The sequence below is a fragment of the Lissotriton helveticus genome, chromosome 3_1, assembly GCF_964261635.1.
Source record: "Lissotriton helveticus chromosome 3_1, aLisHel1.1, whole genome shotgun sequence".
Lineage (NCBI taxonomy): Eukaryota > Metazoa > Chordata > Amphibia > Caudata > Salamandridae > Lissotriton > Lissotriton helveticus.
In genome coordinates, this window is record NC_136061.1 from 1871376671 (window position 1) to 1871399384 (window position 22714).

At 46.9% G+C, this 22714-nt stretch overlaps 1 protein-coding gene across 3 annotated transcripts in view; it reads right to left on the minus strand.

Annotated features, from left to right (window-relative positions):
• Positions 1-6929, minus strand: part of KMT5B (lysine methyltransferase 5B) — a 300700-nt gene extending 293771 nt beyond the window's left edge. Inside the window, exons 1-2 of one of the 3 annotated variants that reach the window (XM_078682851.1) lie at positions 6412-6637; positions 4008-4154 (exon numbers count right to left, since the gene is read on the minus strand). The gene's annotated coding sequence lies outside the window, so the exon portion shown is untranslated. Of the gene's footprint in view, positions 1-4007; positions 4155-6411; positions 6638-6775 lie in introns of those variants that run through there. The other 2 variants (XM_078682852.1, XM_078682850.1) reach the window with 2 other exon arrangements.
• Positions 6930-22714: the final 15785 nt, after the last annotated feature.

Sequence of the window (22714 nt, forward strand, 5' to 3'; positions counted from 1 at the left end):
AGCATCTGATGTTCACCGGGAGCTCATTCCAGGTATTGGGTACGACGTGGGAGAAAGCTCTTCCTCCTGCTCTGGTTCTGCGGATGCGGGGGGGTCTCTGCGAGGGCGAGGTCTGCGGAGCGAAAGTTTCTCTTGGGTATGTGGAAAGAGACTCTCTTGTTGAGGTATTTAGGTCCAATGTTGTGGAGGGATTTGTAGGCGTGAGTGAACAGTTTTAAGGTAACTCTCTTCTCGACCGGGAGCCAGTGGAGGTTATATAGGGTTTGGGCCATGTGTTCGTGCCGTGGGGTTCTGAGGCAGGGCTCGAAAATTCCACTCGACCGCTCGCATAGTCGAGCTAAATTTAACAAGGTCGAGCTGTTTTTAGGTCCTACTCGCCCTTTCTGGCGAGTAGGAAAACAAAACAACTTTTGTCTTCTGTCTGTGGATACAGAGCAAATGTGACAACAAGATTTAAAGGCATTTTTATTGCTCACAAAGTTAATGAGCAATAAAGATGCCTTTAAATCTTGTTATCTTGTCACATTTGCTCCGCTTTCAGAGACGGAGGTCAAGTAGGCTGCAGTTAGGTCGAGGACATTTTTTAAAGTACTAGCCCTGCAGGACTAGTACCATTTTTGGGATTTTTCGAGCCCTGTGAGATCAAGTCTGACTGCGGCATTCTGGATGGTATGTAGCCTGTGTAGGAGAGTTCTGTTGATTCCGGCGTAGAGGGCGTTGCCGTAGTCCAATCTGCTGGTTATGAGTTCAGGCGTGAAGGTTTTTCTGCATTCTGGGGTTATCCATTTGCAGGTCTTGCGGAGGATAAGAAGGCAGTTGAAGCTGGTGGAGGCGATGGAGTTGATCTGGCGGGTCAAGGTGAGGGAGGAGTTGAGGATGATGCAGAGGTTCCGTGCATGGTCTGTAGGTGGGTGGACTCCTGAGGGTGGAGGGCCACCAGGTATTGTCCCAGGCAGAGGTGGAGGGTCAGAGGATGAGGCCCTCAGTCTTCTCCGAGTTGAGCTTCAGGCAGCTGCTTTTCATCTAGGAGGCTATGTCTCTCATTCCTTCCTGGAAACAGAGCCTGGTGTCTTTGGGGTTCTTCGTGAGGGCGAGGATGAGCTGGGAGTCGTCGGCGTATGATACTATGCTGAGCCCGTGTTGTCTGACAATGGCAGCGAGGGGGGCCATGTAGATGTTGAAGAGTGTGGGGCTGAGCAATGATCCTCGGGGAACTCCGCAGTTGATCTCAGTGGGTTCGGAGAGGAAAGGAGGGAGTCTGATCCTCTGGGTTCTGCCGGAGAGAAAGGATCGTATTCAGGAGAGGGCGGTTCCTCGTATCCCTGCACCGTGGAGTCTGGCTGCGAGGGTGCGATGTGAGACGGTGTCGAAAGCTGAAGAGAGTTCCAGTAGGATGAGGGCTGCGGTGTACCCCTGGTCTAGTAGCATGCGGATGACGTCAGTGGCGGCGAGGAGGGCCATCTCAGTGCTGTGGTTGCTTCGGAATCCACACTGAGAGGCATCTAGGATGGAGTTTTCTTCGATGAAGGCGGTCAGCTGGGTGTTTACGAGTCTTTCAATGACTTTGACAGCGAAGGGGAGGAGACAGATGGGCCGGTAGTTTTTTTCAGGTCTGTCGGGTCGGCCGTGGGCTTCTTGAGGAGAGGTTTGACCTACGCCCGCTTCCAGTCATTGGGGAAAATGCTGGATTCGATAGAGGCATTGATGGTGCGTCCTAGTTCGGGTGCGATGGCGGCCCTGTGGTAGATGTGAGGTGGGCAGGAGTCAGTGGGGGCTCTTGAGAGGGTGTTCTTCATGGACGCGGTGGTGTGTTCGATGGTGTCAGGATTCCAGGTGGTGATGATCGGCTCTTTGTCAGTGATGGTGGAGCATGGGGTGGTGTCCGGCGTCTGTTCGCTGTAGTTGTTGTAGAGGGCCTTGATTTTTTTAAGGAAGTAGGAGCTGAGCTCGTTGCAGAGTTCCTGGGATGTGATGTAATTGGCTTCGCTGGGGGTTTGGTGAATTGCTGTATGAAGGTGAAGAGTTCTTTAGCGTTGGTTGCGTTGATGTGGATTTTGTTCCTGATGCAAGTCCGCTTGTTTTCTCAAACACTGGTGGTTTTCCTTCAGGGCATTCCGGTTTCGCCAGGTTTTCTCGAGGCGTCTGCAGGAGCGCCTGGCTGCTTGGAGATCTGTGGTAAATGAAGCTGCTTTCAGGGGGGAGTTGTTTGCCGGGGTGCAAGCTTGTCGGCGCAGCTGGAGATCCAGCGGTGAAGTTCCTGAGCTGAGTAGTTGGTGTCGGTTGTGGCAAAGGCTGGGTCTAGGAGGAGGGTGGCATTGAGGTGCTCATCTGTGATCTTGCTCCAGTTCCTTTGAGGCGGGCGTGGGTCCGGTGGATGTGTTGAAGGTGAAGTGTATGCAGTGGTGGTCCGTCCAGGGGGGCTGCGAGGTATGGCTGAAATGGTTGTTTGTCCCTACTGCGAAGATGGGGTCAAGGGTGGGTGTGTCCAGGTCTGTGATTGGGGGTGGTGACGAACTGATGCAGTCCTAGGTTGGAGAGGTTGGAGAGGAGGGTGATGGAGTCGAGGTAGCTGCGGTTGTCGAGGTGTAAATTGAGGTCTCCGAGTAGAATGTAGTCTGTGGAAGAGACAGCGTGGGGTGCGACGAGGTCGGCAGAGTGGTTGCCGACTGGGTGCGTGGTCTGGGGGGGTCTGGAGGCAAGGCTGCCCCGTAGCGTGGTCCTGGGGTTGGTCTGGATCTGGAAGTGGAGGTGTTATGTGTTGGAGTGGGGGTCGGTCATGTTGGAGATGGAGAGTCGAAGGGAGGTCTTGAGAGCGATGGTGAGTCCTCCTCCTGGCCGGTGGGGGCGGTCCCTTCTCTGGATCTCGTATGGTGATGTCGGGCCAGAGGTGGCGTTTGTCCAGGTTTCAGTGAGGAAGGCGACGTAGGGCGAGAGTGTGTCGAGCAGGTCCCAGATCTCTATGGCGTGTCTGTGTAGGGAGCGTACGTTGAGGAGGATGCATGTCAGGGCTCCGGTGGTGCGGGCGTCCAGCGAGTTTTCGGCGGTCTTGGGGGCGCAGTCGATGGTGAAGGATCGTCAGCGGTGTCTGCAGGAGAACTGTCCTTCGGTGGTGTTCGGTGTGGCTCTCTGGCTGCCGTTTAGTCTTCTGGGGTTGAGTGCGTGGAGGGCAGCGGAGATGTATCGGCGGGGTTCCGGAGATCCAGGGTTGCCTGTGCGGGCCTATAATCTTCTTCATGCAGTTTCGAGCACACTAAGACATATATTAAAACTGGAGACTCTTTTAGATTAATCTTCTCTGTACACCTTCAATAGGAACCTCATAAAAGCCCTTGAGGCGTCACAATGCACTATATCACTTTTGCAGGCCTGTGCATCCGAAGATCTTTTTAAAACATATGATGCCGAGAATAAGCTATGAACGAGACAAAGAAGATTGTATCCAATTAAAGTATTCTAAAAAATGTGCGGAAAACATAGTATTTAAAACACCTGAGCTCTATCTACAGTTCCAGTTAGAGCACAGATTAAGGCACTGTATCCTTCTTTTGCGATTAAATTCTTCCTTTAAAACTATATTCCGCTAGAGATGTATCACCACCGAAAAGTCTCTAGCTAAATGTGACTTGTGCAATGGCGGATCAGAAGATCTCTGTCATGTATTACTAATTTGTCCTAAAAAGTGCAAAAATCTAATAGTTTTAAATTAATGTATGTTGTTCTCGTGGACCATAAACTACTTTAAACTGTTTAATCTTATAGTCTTTTAAAATCTCTTTAAAAACTATAATTTAACATGTTGTATTTTTATGTAACTGTATTTGTTAAGTTCAGTTGAGGTCTGAATCAAATAAAATTGATTGATTGATTGATTGATTACAAATGACCTTTATCCACCACTGGAGCTAGCAACTTTCTTACGGATCATGAAGCCGAGGTCATGCCAAAAGGTATCACCTGGAATTGGAAATAATTTTTCTGCACAAAAATAAAATAACAAAATCACTTGCCAATTGGAACAGACAGGTAAGGGTCTCTCAGTAAATAATCCATCCGAAGGGGCAGAACCACTGTATCCGATATCATCTGAACATTTGGTAAGGAACGTAACAGTGCATTTGCTTGAGGTATATGACTGGTCTGCAAGTTCTGGACACCTGTAGAACAAAGAAGATGATCACTGAATAGCAGCAGTTTCCCCTCTCAGCCTCTATTACTTGGATGATTGCTGCTTTGCTGAGAATGTCTGCAATGTCCTCCAAGAGCAGTCTGACGCAGAGAGACTCTTAGTAGAAGGCTTTAGAGAAAAAATCTGGGAAACAGTCAGAAAGGTTTGCTCAATAGCTATGCCAAACACTTCTACTGCCCAACTGTCTGCACTCTCTTGTTGCCAAATTCTTTTACAGAATTACAGGCAACCTCCCACCTGAGTGGGAGCTGGGTGAAGACAGTCATGCTTGTGGTGGTTATGTTGGAGTGCAGAAGAAGTAGGCTGCAACCAGGATTTATCACCTCCAGGGGCCACCTAGCCATGGCGTCTCTCTTAAAAGGGCTGCAAATTCTAAACGTAAGAGCTGGGTCAAATGGCCTGCTGAATCCAAGAAGCCCTTTCTCTTGGGGTCAGTCTGAAAACGGTTACCAGCTTTGGGTCCTCCAGTGACTTCTTAACCATCCATTCTAATTGCTGACCAAAAGATTTTGGCACCAGAAAAGGAACACTGCAGGAGCATGTTCTTTTACACTGAGTCTTCTTTCCAGAAGGGCATCCTAAAGTGTCTTCTGGCAGCAGCTGATGCTCCAGAAGACGCTGCTGCAGCACTTCGGGCATTAAAAGAAACATCAGTTTGGACAGAACACCCATGATTCCACTCCTCCTCATCATCCTACATAGTATCCACAGCAGCAGTCGCCATCCTGGGAGTCTCTGCTAGAGAAGGCCCTTCTTGGGACGCAATAGCAGACTTCACTGCTGTTTGAATCATCAACTGTACAGGCTCCATAGTCATTCTTTCTCCAGAGGCAGGCACTGGCATTGCCCCATCAGCATCGGATCCTATAGATTCTCTCTTGCACTTGACTTTCTCCTCCATTTATAAGCAGCATTTCAAATTGGGAGCCTTAACCACTTGGTCACAATGACTACTCCTCACTGCAACTCACCGAGGCTCCAGGAGCTTTAACAGTGTTTATATAGATGTGGTTGCTGGTCGGTGCCCGCTTAGAGCATTTTAAGTCAATCAGGTCTTGCAGCCCGACTCCTGGGAACCTACTGTGCTTACAAGAGGAAACAGCAGATGGGTCACTAATGTTAGAGCCTCATGCGCCTACCAAAAACAGACCGCTAAAGCAGGTCCTGAAAATGAACTGTGAAGTCCAGTTAAATCTACATTAAACCTTTTTAAATAGGAACCAGTTTGAGCCAGAAATAAAAAAACACGATGTGCTATATGACCACTTACTCTATATATGTTCCAGGCAAAAAGAGAACATTGACTATATTTATAGTTTTCGTGGAAAACTATTTCTGGGACCAGAGATAATTATCTAACCCATTAATGACAGGGACGAAGAGGTTAATGTATAAGGGCATCAGTGAAAGCAACAAAAGCATTCCCCTGAGCACACACTCATTGGACAAGTGGATTTGAAGCCAGTTGTCTCTTTGCTGTACTTGCATGTAGTGATTGATAGATGCAGATGCTAGTGGCATCTCACACCCTTGGTGTAATGGATCAAGAAGTCTAGAGATGAGCCAGGTCGACACTGGGAGAGGAGTGGAGAATACACAAACTTAATTAAGCTCATTGATACCCCATTCTAGGATGCGATGAACATGGACCCAGAAGGGTATGAAAGCAGTAGGTAGACAGCACCAAGGAAACATTGCACCCCACTTTAAAAAAAAAGTGCAGAGCGGGAGGGGGGCTAATGTGCCTCACCAGTAGGTGTAGAGTCAACGGGGAACTCAAACTCAATTCCACAAAACGGTGCCATCAAGGGCAGTCCCAGCCATATGAATTATGGTGCCCACTTCCACAGATTATGATTCAGAAACAGAATTGCAGCTCATTAGTGTACGCGAGAGAGGAGACAGTAACTGCTCCGCGACCTTATTGGAATTCAGTGCAAAAGCACTAATGCAATTAAGCCCCGCCCCCGCCCAGCGGCGGAGGCGGAGACTATGGGTAGCTAGGCCCCGCCCCTGCAGAGCCGTCAGTGGACACAAAACCAAGAAACGAACTAGCCCCGCCCCTACGGTGATGTGGGCGCGGAGCCCGATAAGAGCACTGGCCCCGCGGAGCAGGACAGTAAAACATAAATAAGTGATGGATGAGGAGTCCGTGGATGGGCCCCCCCAACCCGCCCCCGCGTATATTTAGCCTGCTTTTCTTGGCAGGTGATTATCGCCCTTACCGCACTCGTAGCGGCTGCGCAGGCCCAAGATGGAGCTGTAGAAGCAGGAACGCGACTGTCCAGGAGAGAGACGCGGAGGTCGACCCGAGCGATGCGTACACAAGGGACACTCTGCGACTGTGGCACAGGGTGGGGCCTAGGCCCGGGCGGGGGACCGCGGTGCTGGGGAGCAGCGGAGGAAGGGACGGAGGGGGGGGGGGGGATTTGCAGGAGGTGACGTACCACTGACGCAGGTACAGGCCGGGTGGTTCTCAGCTAACCGCTCTACGGAAGCTGCGGCGGGGTGGAGCTAGTGATCAATCGGATTAGGTCCGCCGAGCGGAACAGTCTGACCATTAGCACCGATATCGTTCACACCGATTACCTTTGTCTTTCTTTTACCGCTGTCATAATCGACGGTTTAGGATTCCATTTTTTTTAAATCCCCGGATCTTGTTGTCTTAGAGACTCCTCCCTTTTCCTGTATAATTGGCTGTTTGTCGACAGTTGTGACTTAGCCCATCCTCTTTGTGGAGAGCAGTGTCTGAATTAAACTTCGGTATCAGCAGTCTTTAGCAGCAGCATACAGCGTGGAACTACACAGCACAGACTTTGTTCTTTTATTGTTCACTTAACTGCTTGAACGACAGGAAATGATTCCTTGATCCAAAATCCATGTTAGAATGGCGAGACTTTATAATGGTTAAGAGAATACTTTTGTTTTATTGTATTTTTAAGCTGTTGAGTTGATGGAAGACTTTTTTAGATGCAGTTCAAATATTTCAGACCATATACAGGTCCATACCTGATGTTTTTTTGCGTGTTGGCTACTGCAGTCAATACATACCAACTAACCTCATCAGGCAATTCGGGCATTTTGGACGCTGGCATTATGGTACTTGTAAAATCTAGTTGCAAACAAATCTCACCATATAGAGAGCTCTTTACCAAAACACTGAGGCTAACCGAATGTGCTACACCTTATAAATTCAAACTATTTAGTAGCTATACTTTCTTTCCTTTCTCACACCAGGACGGTGGTTTCGTCCTCCCAAAAAATGCTTGTTCATTGTGTTGTGAAAAACATAGCCAAGTGTCCTATTTTCCACAGGAATACTTCTTCAGCACGTAGAAAGGTTAAGTTAATTTTCTTTGTTTCAACACCAACAGAGTTGATGTAGGGACATCGTCAATGCCAGCAACGTTCCTAACCTCACAATATATACACAGAACTAAGAATGCACCAAAGGAACATCAGTAAATACATTGTATAACCCTAGTCAATATCACACAATTCCTTTTTTAATGGGGAAAATATGCCTCCTTGCTAAATTAAATCTACATAAAGAACTTTTACTCACAAATAATCATATCCATTTTTTGGGGGGGTTCCTAATTAATCCTTTTGAGGTTTAACTTCCTTCGAATCTTGAGACTCATTGCTACACATGGTGTTATTTTGTACTGCCTTAGGAGAATCATGTTCACTTACATGGTCAAAATCCATGTACGCATTTGCAGAAAACGTAATGCATTAATCAGAACAATATTCTGGAACCTTTTCACTTCTTGGAGCGAGACCACTGTGATCTAACCACCAATAATTGCTAGTAACGGGTTTGTTTACCTTACCATCACCAGCCATGCTTCTTGCCAAAGCAAGGCGACTCAAATGCCACTCTTTACTGTTGTCCAACACAGCAGTGTTCATTACTTTACTACTTTCTTAGGTTCACTAATTTTGCTTTCTACCTTTGCTAGTTTCCTGGCCTATTTCACATGCACCCATTCACCAGCACTTAACTTGTTTCCTACCATGTTTAAAATTGTAATATAAATTGTTTTTGATATGTGAATCCATTAAACATTTCCTTACTTCCCGCATATTACACTCTACCATTTCACTTTTCTTCATCCAACTTGGATTCATTTTAGAGTACAGTACTCTTCCTCTCATTAATGAAAATGGGCTTTTCCCAACCAAACCATAACTGGTTGTCCTGTAAGCATACGCTATTTTTTTCAAATGTCACCTTCTTATTAAATATTGCTTTTACTTGATAGTTGCAAAATACCTTTGATACTTCTGTTCACCCTTTCCACGATACCATTCCTACTGGGTTGATTGAGGGCAGTAAACTTTTACTCTATGCTAGACACTTTAAACAATTTTTTCATCTCAGTGGTCTTAAATTGTACCCAATTGTCGGAAAGTATAACTACAGGAAAGTCTAACCTCCGAAATACCTCATCCAAGAATGTTATCACTGTTGTGGTGTTCGCTTTATCTACAATTCCTGCTTCTAACCAACGTTATAATACATCTGCCAAGACTCCAATGTATTTGCACGTTCGATCCTGCCAATTATTGGTCCCATAATGTCCAAAGCCAAATCATCCCCAGGTAATTTTGGACACCCCAAAGAAGCTAATGGAGTATTGAACGTTTTCTGGGTTTTGTCTGCAATTTCACATTTTGCACATAACCTGACAAAACTTTTAACCTCCAAATCTACTTTTGGCCACTAATACAATTCTTTCAATCTCTTTTTTTTATACTTGTGATACCTGAATGACCTTCATGACAAAGATTGATGATTACTTCTCTTAGATCATTGGGAGGAACTATTTCCCCCACATGTAACATGAAAGATTCCTCCACAGTCAATTAATCTCTGACTTCCTAGAATCCTGTGTTCATCTCTTATACCTTTCATTCCCAAAACACCCCACCCGTTCACTATTTTCTCCTTTACTTTCAAAATGTAATGTCTGCTCTCAGCTTCTAACCATTCATTACAGTCGAAGCTATCGTGAGGTGCATTAGTTTGAGAAATGTTAGCTACGGAAAATTCATTCGATTAATTCCTATCAATTTCAGTTAATGACATCCTGCTTAAAAAGTCAGCTATAAAATTCTTTGCACAGTAACATACTGAACGTCATACCTGTTATCCTGTAAATGCATGGATAGCTTAGCTATTCTAGCTGTTGCCCTAAAAATTTCTTCTATTGCGAACAGTTTGTCAAAGGTTTGTCGTCACTCCGTAGTGTAAATTCCCATCCACATAAAAAATTCCTAAAATGCTCTGACGCCCACACACATGCCAATGTTTCTCATTCAAAGACAAGTATTTTTCATCTTTGTGTAAGTGAGCGGGATGAAAGCGCTACCACTGCTTCCTTTTTATTCAAGATGGGTAAGAAAGCTGCCTAACCCCTTACCACTTACATCTGTGGTAACAACAGTACTTGACTTTGGCTCAAACCCTTTTAAGTTCGGTGCTATTGTAATGGTGTTTTTGATTTCCATAAACAATTGTTGACGTTCCTTACTTCAAATAAACTGTACATTCTTTTTTAATAGAGCCCTCATGGCATGAGGTTTTTCAGAAAATCGGTCTCTGAACTTAACATAAAACTCAGCTAACCCTAAGAATAACCTGCGATCATCTTTTGATTCAGGTGAGGGTGCATCCACTATGGCTCTCACTAAGTTCTCCATAGGTTGAATCCCTTTTGAACTAACTTTATTACCCAAATATGTGACCTTCCTCTCAGCAAACTTGCATTTCGAGATTCCGCAGTTAAACTCTTTTTCTAATAGCACATTTATCAGCATCCTTAATCTGACATCATGAACTACTTTGTCACTACCCATTACCAGGATTTCATCCTGGCACAAGACAGCTCCTGGCATATCACCAAATAGTTCTGTCACAAGCCTCTGAAAAACAGCAGTAAAAGACACCAGTTCAAAAGGCATACAAAAGAACTGGAAACAGTGTATTAATACTGTCAATACTCTACTAGAAGGATGCAATGAAATTTGGTGATATGCCGCAGAGAGTTCCAAGGTGGAAAACCACTAGAAATTTCTAGTCACAGAGAGTATTTAACCAATTCTCGGTAATGAACTGATTCACAAGTCTGTTGTCGTTAAGATACCTGAGATCCACACAGAGGCTCATCTTTCCATTGACCTGTCTTGCAATGACCAATGGAGACAAACACTTGGAAGCTTCAACAGGCTCTATAATGCTTGCATCCAATAGTTACTTGATCTCTGACTTCACCTCATCACTGACAATTAGCGTATGTTGTGTACTTTGTGTATTTTAGGAGACGCTGACGTTTTCAATCTGATTTTGAGCGAAACCTTTGAGTTTCTCAATTTTGTTAATAAATGCTTCAAAAAATTCTTTCAGGACCCAATTTTGTGTTTCTTCCCCATCACATGCAACTAACACCTGCTCAATGCGGTTAGGATTAAGACAATGAGAGCTGAGAGCGGGTCGACGTGCTTCATTGCTGTCTTCGTGTTCAAAGCATCTTCCCCTGTATCCTGCACCACTCCTCGCGGCCCCCGCTGCGCGGGCGCCGCTCGAGGCTCACAACACCTGGCAATTATCATCGACGCTGAGAGGAGCTGCCGGAGTTATTTCTGCCCTTGCGGGACTGCGAGGACCAGCGGGCGTTGCGTTTGCTGACTCGCCGCAGCTGGTCCTCTTCCCGCCCCCCTCCCGCCTGGTGTTAAAGGATTGCGGGTTGGGACCTCAGTGCTTGGCGCTGAGAGAGGGTCGACGTGCTTCATTGCTGTCTTCGTGTTCAAAGCATCTTCCCCTGTATCCTGCACCACACCTCGCGGCCCCCGCTGCGCGGGCGCCGCTCGAGGCTCACAACACCTGGCAATTATCATCGACGCTGAGAGGAGCTGCCGGAGTTACTTCTGCCCTTGCGGGACTGCGAGGACAGGCGGGCGTTGCGCTTGCTGACTCGCCGCAGCTGGTCCTCTTCCCGCCCCCCTCCCGCCTGGTGTTAAAGGATTGCGGGTTGGGACCTCAGTGCTTGGCGCTGAGAGAGGGTCAACGTGCTTCATTGCTGTCTTCGTGTTCAAAGCATCTTCCCCTGTATCCTGCACCACTCCTCGCGGCCACCGCTGCGCGGGCGCCGCTCGAGGCTCACAACACCTGGCAATTATCATCGACGCTGAGAGGAGCTGCCGGAGTTACTTCTGCCCTTGCGGGACTGCGAGGACCAGCGGGCGTTGCGCTTGCTGACTCGCCGCAGCTGGTCCTCTTCCCGCCCCCCTCCCGCCTGGTGTTAAAGGATTGCGGGTTGGGACCTCAGTGCTTGGCGCTGAGAGAGGGTCGACGTGCTTCATTGCTGTCTTCGTGTTCAAAGCATCTTCCCCTGTATCCTGCACCACTCCTCGCGGCCCCCGCTCCGCGAGCGCCGCTCGAGGCTCACAACACCTGGCAATTATCATCGACGCTGAGAGGAGCTGCCGGTGTTACTTCTGCCCTTGCGGGACTGCGAGGACCAGCGGGCGTTGCGCTTGCTGACTCGCCGCAGCTGGTCCTCTTCCCGCCCACCTCCCGTTATCAACAGGAAGTATCCAACGCGCAAGCGGGACGCGGGCGGGGCAAAGCACGGAGCGAAGCCCGGGCAAAGGGCGGGCCGTTTGAGGCCGTTCGAGGACCTGAGAGACCGGGACTGGGCCACCCCCTTTGGCCAGCGCAGTACAAACTACTGGCTTTCATTGGTTCTTGGCCACAGGGAACTCACGATGACTACCAGGGAAACCCGAAGTAAATCTGCACTGGCCGCTGCTGGAGTTCCCAAAGGTACTATCGACAACTACTTTGTGAAAGCTGGCTCACTGTTGATAGATGAAATCTCTGTGTTAGAACGTCGCATCTCTCATGAGATCGACTGGGTGAGGAGATCGTCTATGGGACCATTGGCTGTGGCGAAAACACCAGAAGAAAGGACAGAACCCAATAGCAACATTCAGACGGGCTCACAGTCAATCCTTTCTGCCTCAAACTCTGATCCTACTAGGGAGGTCTCGGGGGACCTAGAGGACACAAGTCTTATGATCCTACCCATGACCCGCACATTGTCTGCCCCACCCCTGGCCTCTAGCAAGGACCTGACTGTTCCTTGCATTACTATGACCATCTCAGAACTACAGAGGGGGGACAGGGAAGGAGCAATACAAAAAAAGAAGAAAGGGGGGCAATCCAAAGGCATTAGCAAGCTAAAACCATCGGAGCCCAACTCTGGTAGCAATATTGGAACCCTGGGGGACAATACTCAGAGACAACCATCTAAGAGTATTGGGAATATCCAGAAAACATCCTCTCGACCCACGGAACAACCTGTCTCACAAGGAGATATCTCCACAGACTCTGCAAATGAGGATATAACCCTTGCAGACATAAGTTCACTCATTAGGTCACTACTAAGTCCCCTGGAAGCTTGACTGATAAAGATCGAAGCAAGACTGGTCAACATTGAGAAATCTACAGTCCAGCTTGCAGACAGTCTAAAATCGGAATCTAGGGGCACTAAATCAGGGTTAAATAATAATCTGCCCAAAAAGAGCCTAGTGCACATAATCCCGACAAAGTAAAAGGACTCCCCAACCCCGCAAAATACAACATTGATTCCCAAACCAAACAAGATGACACTAGCTCCCGCCAGCATAATTAAAATCACAGTACCTAAACAAAATCAAACTCCAACTTCCACGATTCCAAATACAATTAGTAAACCTACACAAAAACATGACCTTCCAGACAGAGTTAAGAATGATACGCGGCCCTTAGACAACAACCAGACTAACACTCGGAAACTTAAATCCGTAAATCTTCCACCAGAAGCATCCCCCTATACAGTGATTTTGGCGGGAGCACCTGAACTATCTCTCAATTCTATTGAGACGTCAGCCTCGCTCAAAAACAAAGTCATCAACTGGTTGTCGACATATAGACCCCTACCTCAAGGAACAACGAGCGATGTATCTATGGCGAGACGCGCAACCTGGGTGGGTAACCTGAGGAAGATAATCAGGGGTGATTGCATTGTGGTTAGCTTTGGGGATTCTAGGACAGCCTCGTATATCTGCAGTTGGGCACCTGACGACCAAGGGAACTCAATCCAGGCTCTTCCCCTTTCGTTTTTCTACCCATCAAGCATCTATCAAGCAGAAGACCCAAGATGGGGCCATCACCAGGAGCTACCGGGAGAGTGGGAAAACAACAGAGTAGGGAGAAGGGAACTACACTATCATAGGAATATGCAAATGGAACATTTACCGCTATATGACGAGGGGGAGGGGTGGGAGCATGTCACCAGAAGGAGAGGAGGATGGGGTGGTAGACCGAGAGGAGTCTCTGGCCCACATAGACTGCATCACCCAGCCTATTTCCCAACCTCAAATAGGTATAGTACCTTGGAAATGATAGATTGACTGGCTGATTCCAATATAAAGGTGGTGGATCAACTTGCTGCAGTGCACTCTGCAGTGGATGGCCCCACCGACGGAGGCCAATCTGGGTCACAATCCATATCTAGAACTACCACTGATATTTCAAATCCTTCCCAAGAAAGGGCAAGCTTTATACCTGCTAATAGGGATAAAACCATCAACCCAGAGTCCGAACAAGGAGAATTTCTACAAACCCCAATGGCAAATACTATTCTCGTCCCTATAGAGAACATCCGGTCTAATATCGAGCAACCACCCTCAAGGCCTGCTACGCTCAACCTAATTTCATGGAACGTAGCAGGTATCGGCAACAACATTGAATGTCCTGACTGGTTGTCATTTATCAGTTCAAAAGGAATCTGTCTCCTACAGGAAACCTGGGCACAAGAGGAGTTCACATGCCCAGGTTTTGAAGTTTTTAAAAAAAAGGCAAAGTGGGGGGGTAAGGGGCGTCCGTCTGGAGAGTTGGCAACCTTGATTGCCTCCCATTTGGGCTGTAAGGCCAGTTGTTTAGCCATAGACTCTGAAGACATTCTACCAGTTCTCCTAGAATGGCCGAATCTGGTTAAGTTATTGATCATTAACGTCTATTCGAGACCCGTGCTTTTTTCGGGGGAATCGAAAACAATTGAGGATCTCTCAACCCTTCTGAGTGACATTCCAAGGGATCTCCCCCAGTTGGTAGCAGGAGACCTCAATTCTCACTATGAGCCACTGCCCGGATTGCTGGAAGGCCCTCCCCTAGAAGAGGACGCTAGCTGTATGATACCAGACACGGTGGCTCCTCCACCAAGAGCCTGGACACCCCTTGCACTACAAATTACAGCCATGACCCTTAATCACGGTCTACGCGCATGCAATGGGCGCACAAAATCAGACAACCCCTGTAAATGCACATTCAACAGACCGGGTAGCGAATCTAGATTAGACTATATCCTTGTCCAAATATCACATTGGACACGTATAATTGATTTTAGGGTACAACCTAGAGAGGATAGCGATCATAACGCACTCATACTTGAATACGCCATCCCTGGCATAGATGACATGGGAATGGATAATGAAATTGGGACTACTGGGTTACTCCTAGCGAACAACAGGAGGAGAGTGAGGTGGGGGAAGCTAGCAACTAATGAGGCAAAATTATCCAGCCTCTATGCCAGAATTACCCCAGTCCTTGGAAGAGCATTTGGTCTTTCTGATAAACTAGCGGACAGAAGGAATGTAGAACTATTGGGCCAAACCCATAAAGACCTAATAAATACATTACAGTCAGACCTATTCTCAGAAGCGCCACCAAAAAGCACCAGGCTAAATAAAAAAATCCTGGTATAATACCGCATGTCGGGAATCGAAACGGGAACTTTTATTTGCAATCAAGACTCATGAATCCCGCGAGACAATACAAGGCAATAGACGGGCATATAAGACACTGACGGCTAATGCCAAAGCAGAATGGGATCAAAAGCATTGGGAGGACCTATCTGAGGCACTAGCCAAGAAAGATTCACGCAAATTTTGGCGAGTGGTAAACCATGGGTCAGAGGATCTCCCCTCAGCTATTGAACCTAACACTACCAATCTCTATATTCAAATGAGGATATGCCTGATACCAATCCCAGTAGTATTACTATGATAGATCAGATGGGTGAACCATTCGTCTTAAAAGAAGTTCAAGTCGCAATTGCGGGACTCGCAGGAGGTAAAGCACCGGGATTGGATGGGGTCCCTGGAGACCTGTACAAACAGGAACCAGTGATATGGGCACCATATCTACTGTTGATATTTAACGCGGTCCTGGGGGGCATGGAGGTTCCAGATACTTGGCTGGGCGCAGAGGTGGTCCCTATATTTAAAAAGGGATCCCCTCTGCTCCCAGCCAATTATCGCCCCATAAGCCTCATTGACGTCTCGCAAAAGCTCTTTGGTAGACTAATCCTGAATCGCCTGCAGAACTGGCTGGAGGAAACGGACACCCTCAGCCCATACCAGGCTGGATTCAGGAGGGGTGTTTCCACAATAGACCAAGTATTCAGACTAAATCTGATATACTGGAGAAGGGCGCTTATCGAGGGCGGCACCCTATACACGGTCTTTGTGGACCTACGTGCCGCCTTCGATCTAGTGCCAAGAGCAAAATTGTGGGAGGTAATGATAGAACTGGGCGTCCCAAAAGACATTCTCGCGATTTTGCTCAAATTACATCATAACAACTTTGCAAGGGTCAGATGTGGGAGAAGTGGGACGCTGACTGAAAGATTCCCCGTTCGCAGAGGGGTGAGGCAGGGATGTGTGCTTGCACCAACCCTGTTCTGCCTCTTTGTGAACGGGGTAATCTCACATCTGACCGGGATAGCTAACACCGACGCCCCAAAATTGACTGGCAGCAGGGTGCCCGCCATAATGTTCGCGGATGACACCCTGCTGCTATCTAAAACCCCTATGGGCATCCAGAGGGTAATTGACGGCTTCCAGGACTTTTGCACTGAAAGGGGCCTTGAAATAAACCCCCAAAAAACTAAATTCATGATTATGAATCCTAAGTCCCAAAAGCGCCCAAACCCTTTACTCGGCTCTGTGCGGCTGGAAAGGGTACACATTATTGAGTATTTGGGGCTAACCCTAAATGAAAACCTAACATGGGGGGCCCATCGGACAAAAGCCAATATGAGGCTAGCTCAGAGGGCGGGGGAATTATGAGAATCGCGTCCAAATCAACTTTTCGCCCTCTGTCCCCGGCTATTCAAATATATAAAATGCAGGCTCGGGGTAAACTACCTACGGGGGAGAGATATGGGGTCATACGTCACCGGAAAATAAATGTATAAGACAACTTACAACTCTACCAACAAGTACCCCACTCATGCCCCTGAGACTGGACCTGGCTCTGAGGCCCATTACAGAAGAACTAGGGCTCAAGCCCCTAACATTTTGGCGCCGTATATGGAGCAGTCAGGACCTCGCTTCATATCGATCTGAGCTGCAGGAATTTTTAACCCTACCCAACGCTGCTAAGATACCCTGGATAAATTACATAAAGACAACATGCGAGACCCTTGGTTTAACAGAGCTGTGGCTAGATCCTCAAAGGACAAGTACCAGGATTTCAAGAAAAACACTCTCCGGAGTATACTATAATAATAGGCTCACCGAGTCCTGGCAACTGCCCGGGAGGGTTCCCTGACGCACGCCTTTATGCTAATCAAGGATTCATACAACTTTGAAAGCGTGTTGGACGGTATGGCTCCTGCTCTTACAAGGAAACTCTATTTACAGTGGAGGTATGGGACCCTTCCCCTAAAGACCTTCCCTTAAGCATGGACGGGACATTTGTCGAATGAGTTGTGTCCTTCTTGTGCTAAATCTAGAGAAAGCGAAGTTCATGTCATCTTCTTCTGCCCTGTATACCGTAAAAGTAGGCGTTATTGGTTGATTCCATTACTTAGAAACCTGGGTTTCAGGACACTCTTTCCTGCATTCAGAGTTTTAAAAACAGACCTGTCCCCGTCAACGGTGTTTGCCCTGGCTAAATTTTTAACAGCAATGTGGTATGCCAGAACCCGACATACAAAGATGGCAGATGAGCATTGATAAATCGTTGCTTTTATATACTGTAATTCTTGTTTTAAATCCTTTTTAAACTCTTAACGATGATGAATTGTTGTACATCTTTAAGGATCAAATGATCGAAATAAAGATTTGAAATTTGTAATTTGTAATGCCCTCTAGGTTTTCCATCCTAAGACAGATAGGCCATCAGCTGCTACATACCATTTGCACATGGATCTCCTGCCCTGGAACTCAGAAACACGTACTCTAAATCCTAGCATTACATATTTTTTCACCTGTGAAACTCTCTGGGTTCACATCTGTGGATTCTAAATGAGAACCAATAGCACTCACAAAGTTCTCTTCCCAAAGTAAACACGCTATAATTGTGAAAGGAGAGCCCAAATCTGCTGCTACCTATAAAGGAATTCCTCCATATATAATGGCACACAATGGTTTGTTACAATCATTACTGTTCACATTTAGCACAGCATTCTTATTGCTACAACTTTTCTTCAGATCGGAATTGCCTGAGGTGTCATCAGGCTCGTCCCTGAAGAGGACCACTTTCAGCAAGACAAGCAACTCAATTCTTTTTATCCTTTTTTCTGCTGACACTTGCAAAATGTCCTAAAATTCCACATTCAAGACATTTCACCATCCTAGCAGGGCACTTGTCAAATCTGGAGTATGTGCCACACTGCCACAACGGAAGCACACAAAACCAGAAACACCTCTTTGCCTATTTCCTTGCTTTTCAACCACTTTCTTGTACTTAGGACGTACATTACCATTTTTTTGAGGATTTTCCTTTTCATCCTTCAGATACTTTATTTACAGAAGCTTGTGGAGAAGCGTGGCTCAGTGGTTAGAGGCGGCAGACCCGGAAGCTGAGATCGACCGTGGACCAGGGTTCAATTCCCCGCCTCGGCGGGTCTCGGGCTCAAAATTCCACGGACTCGACAATTCTCGCTCTGGTGCCTACTCATCTCACGGGGTCACACTCTGCGACTCTGGGCAATAGCTTGCTTAATCTCCACTACGGCCCCTCGCGGCGGGATGCCTGGCTTTCACCTTGTGGATACCCTGCCGGGGTTTCTCACAGGGGAATACCAGGACGGGTTCCCTAAGCAAGCGCCGGGACGCTTACGGGCAGCTGTGCGCTTTACAAGTCCAGCACATTTACATTTACATTTACATTTACAGACAAACTATCAGATGATGGAGTCACAGCTTTGACACACCGCTCTGACAATTCCGCTTTTTTAACTAAAGACATGACAACTTTCAAACTTGACTCTCCTTCAGTACACAATCTGTCTTGTATGCCTTTGCTTTAGTGCACATGACAATTTGTTCTCTAATCAACTGGTCATGTAAGTTTCTGAATCTGCACTTGATTGGCAAGTTTTAAGAGCAGAAATATAATATTCACTGCCTTGTTATGCCCTTGCTTATACTGAAAGAAGGCTCATCTTGTAACAACGATACACACAATAGGTGAATAATGCTCATCTTGATCTAAAATGGCATTCTTTAACACATCAGGGTCACCCCCTCTTTCAGGTTTTTGCATGTGATTGTTACCTCCCACACCGTCCGGACCCAGACATTATATTCTCTTTTTCCTATCTGGTGACAACACAACCATTGTCTTCCAATGTTGCAATGTAATTTATGAAATCACAAAGGGAAGGTCTATAAGTGTGTCCCACAGCTATCTAAGCACATATGCATGAAGTGGCCATTTTGAATTGGTTCAGTTATACAAGGTGTACTACATTACAGGGTAAGTATGAATGCGTTAAGCAGTCACTGTTGACCATTCTTTTTAAAAACATACTTTATTGATTTTATGAATTGGTGTGCAGCATGTGAGTATTGTTACAGTTGGTACATAAGTAATTCGACTTAAAGCAAGTTAACGTGTATAGAAGAATACCGACAGGTTACAGTCAGTGTATAGATGCTAACCCGAATTGGCATTCAGTCAATTTTAATCAGACTTTTACTGTCTAATTATCTATTAAAAAGTCAAAGTAGAAACAAAACAATCCCAAACAGTCCATCCCCTCCCTCCCCACCCTCTAGTCTGGCTCACCCCCAATTATGATAGTTCGGGCTCGGGATTCATGCTGGTCCGACTGTATTCAACCTCTGGGGATCTTCAAATATGAGGGTGTAGCTCTACTTGCCGGTCACCGTGTCAGGCGGGTGTTCTCTGCTATGTGTTGGGTGAAGGGTGCCTGCCTTATGTGCGATGAGGTGTAGGGGGCTTAATGGCCTTGAATGCCTCCAACATTAGGTCCCATTCCATGGAGATTGTTGCTCTTCATAACCCCAGTATTCCTCCCTCCTGATGACTCAGCTTTATGCCCCACCCCAGTGGGCCGTTTCCCCATGCCAGGTGAAAACTGTTGGGGGACGAGCCGATATCCACCTCATTGTGATGGAGCGCTTTGCTATAAGTAAGGCCAGGTCAGCTAATCGAAACTGCACTTTCTGTGGCCTAGGGCGGGAGTATAGCCCCAGTATACAGCGTTCCGTTGTGTCCCAGTTGGAGATTCCTGTAATGTTTCCTATGATATGTGCGACCTTGGACCAGAACCCACTGAGGCGTGGGCACACCCATAGCATATGCAGCATGTCCACCTCTTCTGCCTGGCATCTGGGGCAACAGACCTGAGCATTTGGGTACATGCACTTTAAACAGGGTGAGGTAAGCCCTGTGAAGAATCATATATTGTATTAACTTGAATTTGGCGTTACAGGACACCTTCTTAGGATTTTCCAGGAGAGAGGACCAATCCTTATCCGCTAGTTCCTTCCCCAGGTCTCTGGACCACTTTTCTCTTAGTGTAATGAGGGAGGTCCCTGCATGTGTCCGGGCTCCCTGTACAGCCATCGTATGAGGTGACGGCCTTTGCCCATCAGGTCTACAGCATGTATTAGCTTGTGTGTCGGGGGTTCCTCACCACATGGTGCCCAGTGCTTCTTCACATACTGGATCACGTCTGCATGTAGCATAAAGAGAGAGTTCAGTACCCCATGTTCCTGTGAAGTTTCGCGACCCTTCAGGGCGCCGTTAGCAAACAGTGCCCCCACTGTGGTGATGACACTCTACTTAGACCAGCAGAGAATACTCCAACTAGTGACCAAGCCAGTGGGTGTGGGGATTCCTAATAGGGGAGTATTAGGGGAGTAGGGGGAGCATTGATGTGTATATTGTAAAGCCCTTTTCCAGTATGAGAGAGCTATTCACAGCAGTATCGGGGACCCAGGGGGGATCCTGCTCCACGGTAGTAGTTAGGTGTGTAGGGTACCCTGGCTCAGGAATTGTGTTGTGTAGCCCAGTTCATGTACATTTCGCCACGCAAGCCAGTACGACAGCCATTGCAGTTGACTTGCAAAGCAGTAGACGTAAAGATCCGGCACTCCCAGACCCCCTCTGCCTAATGCCAACTGCAGCTTTGTTAGTTCCACCCTTCTGTGATCAGTTCCTCAGATGAGATTTGATAGGAGTGTGTCTAGTGTTTTAAAAAGAGGCAGGCAGTGATCAGTACTGGCAGATTTGTAAACAAATACAACAGACGTGGGAGTACTACGATCTTGGAGATGGCTATTCTACCCATCACTGAGAGAGGCAACGACACGCAAAAGGATGTGCGTAGTGCTCTCACTACCCTAGTCAGGTTGCCCTCCAACAAGTCCTGTGGGGTCCTGCAAATTTGAATACCCAAATATTTGAAAGTGCTTTGAGCAACTAAGAGCGAGTGAGTTGTCCAAACTTGAGGGGTTCAGAGAGCTATCCAGGGTGAAAAAAGAACGCATGGGATTACTTCTCACTTATAGTGAGGCCCGAGATGCGTTCAAACAGTTTGAAGATACGTGGCATGGGCTCTAAATTGCCCATCAGGTCATGGGTGTATAAGATGAGATCATCTGCGTATGCTGACAGTACGTGTTCAGTTACCTACACGTATCCTATTGTTTCTGCTTCCCTCCGGAGCCTAATAGCAAGCGGTTCAAGCACCAGCATGAATAGCAGTGGTGACAGGGAGCATCCCTGTCGTGTGCCTCTGCCCACTGGGTAGGATCGCAAAATATGGGCTCCGGTATGGACACGTGCCGAAGGGGCAGTGTATAACAGTTTGAACCATTTCGAGTACTGCGGTGGAACCCCAAACTTGTCCCTAACCTTTACCATGTATTACCCATTAAGGGTGTTGAGGGCTTGGCGCAGATCAAGGGAAATACATCCGGCACCCAGAGAATCGCATGGAGTGGCCTCCATGACATGGTGCAGACGTCTAATCTTCAGGGATGTGCTACGAGTTGGGACAAAGCCCTACTGGTCTGTATGGATCAGTTTTGGTAGGTAGGGGAAAAACGACGGACCAAGATTTTGCTTAAAATCTTGTATTCTGTAGCTAGAAGGAAAGGACAAATTACATTGGAGTTTTTCGCCTATTGATCCTTTTACCCTTTGTTTTTAACTCACACATCTTTTGATTTTTGCACTGCACTCTATCCCATCTTTATTATTTGTTCATGGGTACCTTAGCGATTGATGGTGCGACACAATTGAGTAAGGGCGATGGATGGGTCTCATTGATCAAGAGACATACCACCCCATTTTTGGATGACCAAATGAGAACACTTGATCTACATACCTATTTGATGGAAATCCAACACATCTCTGTACGGGTCTTACCAACAATCTCAGTAGGTCCTTCGACAGGTTTGTCCTGGCACACATTCTGATATAGAGACTTATGTAGCTCTATTAGCGCCTAACTCACTTATGTAGGAGTTTTGCAGCAGCTCGGAGTACTTGAAGTTCCGTTATAGACCCCCGGTTCTTTTGTTGTTAGGATTACAGTTAGGGGGATACGAACTGGGCAGGTCTTTAAATTTCCCTCAGACCCTTCTTCAATTGTTTGTGTTTTACTGTTTAGAGCAGCTGCCAGCTGCGGGTCTTTCTCTTAGACTACACTTTATGGAGGTAGTTCTTTCGCTAGGGACACTGTGTGCTCTAGTCTGCACCACTGAATCTTCTGGGGAGGTATTAGGTTCAGTTTCCTTTGAGTCTAGGGTCACCCACCTTCACTTTGGTCCATTAGGGCTCTCTACAGATGTACCCTTGGCACACTGTTTGCCTATATGTGAGTTTGAACTAACAAGCAACATCATTATTCTGATATGGCAGGCACAGCACGATATTGTACTGTTTTGACAGCCCTCTACCACTTCAGTTTTTGAAGTGAGGGGCGGATGATTCAGCCCCCCTCTTCCTCCTCCCCCCTTTCCACCATTGGCTACCTTTCTTTGGGTTCATTTGGGGATCATTATCAGAGACCACTTTGATGGATCTTTATAAATAGACATCAGCTCGGTCGACTATTTCGCGCTTGTAAACACTTGCGCTATGGTTAAATAAAGCACCTTTATTTTTGAACTAGTTCAAACTACAAAGATGGCCGTATTGATGTCATCTTG